This window comes from Silurus aristotelis (genome assembly GCF_946808225.1).
Source record: "Silurus aristotelis genome assembly, chromosome: 4".
Lineage (NCBI taxonomy): Eukaryota > Metazoa > Chordata > Actinopteri > Siluriformes > Siluridae > Silurus > Silurus aristotelis.
Window position 1 is genome coordinate 28,115,737 of NC_139577.1, and position 2,610 is coordinate 28,118,346.

Here is a 2,610-nt window from a genome sequence, read left to right on the forward strand (position 1 = left end):
GTGTGTTTGTGTGTGTATATAAGGGAGGATATGTGAACAGAAAGGAGTGCCACACCCATTGTAGTCATACACAGACATGACATTTCATTAATATCCTGGTTGTTCTTCTTGTAGTTATTATTATTATTATTATTATTATTATTATTATTATTATTATTATTTACAAAGCTTAAAAAAGTTCAGTTCACTTAAGAAGACGATAAGAAAATAAACAAACAAACCAAAAAAAAAAACCCTAACATTTTCCTTCCTCATTTTACACAAAATTCAATACACACCCCCACTTGTTTTTTTAGTATACAGGTGTACTTCCTTGATTCTGATTGGCTGATGGAAATTGTAAGGCAGTGGTAAACAAATTACAGCCCACAGGTCATATGTCTGTTTAAACCCGGCCTGGTGATAAAAAATTAAAACACAGGGGTGTCACTGGTGAAGGCGAAACATCACCCTGAGCAAAAACTGTATAATCCTCATCATGTAAAAATGGTATCATTTGATCAGGATTCGCATTGGATCTGTTCTGTCGTGACTCGAGAGCATCAGGTTGTGCAATCACCTCGCTCACGACATAGTGATTAATTTAATTAAACTGGTGCGAACAAACACCAGATCTAAAAGCAGAAAATAAGAGCAGCAGTGAACGAATAAACGTTTAGTCGCCGTTGTGGTTTTCAGCGAATGATTATGCATTAGTACACCAATGCATATTTTTGTATTTTTTAATCAGGCCTGTTAGCTTGCTGCGTTTATCTACTACAACAGTAACTTATCTGTTTTCAAACATGATTTACTGTGACTTTACTACGTTCAAATGCTTGTTTTTAATGTTTGTATGTTTAATTTATGCATATATCCTTTAATTATTATACAAGATTAAATTATATATTCTAGTTATAAATGAACAAAATGTTCGTAACGTGTTTAAAAATGTACTATATTTTATATAGATTTCCCCTTTTGCCTGAACTAGCATGCGTTTCAAGCAATTCCACTAGATTTTACTCCAAACACTACCAACATTTGCTGAAATTTAGTCTATTGTGTCTACACAAAGATATTTATTCTTTACATTTGCGATTGCATTAAGCCCTACTTTAAAAATGAACAAATCAAAGAAAAGAAAAAAGGCGAAAATAAGTGCCGAGTTTTTAATAAGGAATGGACAGCTAAATCTTTTTTTCACTGAAGTCTGTTCAAAGGCCCTATGCCCTATTTGCCAAGAAGCTGTTGTGGGTTTCAAAGAATACATCACCAGCCACTTCTCTAATAAGCACATTAGCTATAGTAGCAACCAGTCAATCCAAGAAAGGGTGACTACTGCTCTGACTTTAGAAGCCAATTTACAGGCTCAGCAAAACATTTTCCCCTGATTCAAGCACCAAAACCCGTCTATTTGCTGGCATTCAGATAAACAAAGTTAAATTAATTAATTTAAATCCCATTGTAACCCTTGAAACAAAAATATTACCCACCCCTGTTCTACCACCACAGAACACAGATCCACCAACAAACAAAAAGACAGACTTTAATTAATTTGATGTATTATTTGATACTTCGGACAATACAACTCATACAATGTGTTGAACTGAAAATCTGAACAATGTCTTCATATATGATAACTGGCATTTAGTATTCAATATAGTACATTTGCTTGTGCACTTATTTCTGAAATGTAGCCCATTTGTTGCTAACCAAAGTTTTGTCCATACCCTTACACCTTGTCCTGCAGTGCAAACCTTATAATATTAAATTGGTGTTTAAGTGCTTGTTGTACCTGTCTTTTAGTACTATTTACACCAATATTACACCGATCAGGCATAATTTTATGGATAACGATCAGGAATAACATTATGACCACATTCCGAATATTGTGTTGGTCCCACTTTTGCTGCTACAACATCCCTGACCCATTGAGCATTAACAGCATTAACTTCTTCAGCAATTTGAGCTACAGGAGCTCATCTGTGGGATCAGACCACACGGGCCAGCTTTCGCTCCCACGTGCATCGATTAGATTCACCACCATTCCTTCCCTGGACTAGTGCGACTTTTCATAATTGTCCGATAAACAGAGTTGTGTTCAGACATCTTATTGCATCCAAAATAGTACAGTGGACAGTACATCTCGAAGGTACACTAGTAGATACCAATAGAACGTTGAATATGTTTGAATCTTTCCAGACACAGGTGAGTGCAGTGGATGATAACATAGCAAATTTGAACTGGAAACCTGTTTGAACCTGTTTAAACTCCCAATAACACTATTCTGTATGCTTGTGTATTTGCATATGAAACAGAAATTTAGAGAGGCATCATGTAGAACTGCTTGAAAAGACACAACTGACAACAACCTAAAGAACTGGCACATAAATGCAACTCATCAAAATAAATGCACTTTAATTATTTTTGAACAAAAGGATGATAAATAAAGGGACCATGTGCAATAAAGTCTTACAGCCATTATATACTCAGGAACCATGTTTTCTGGTAATGTGGTGTTCGTGTAAAGTAAGACCTGCACTGCTGAGGGAGCATGTGTGGATCACGGAAGATTTAAACAGTGCTTACATAATTATAATGGAGCTTTATACAAATCACAGAACCGGG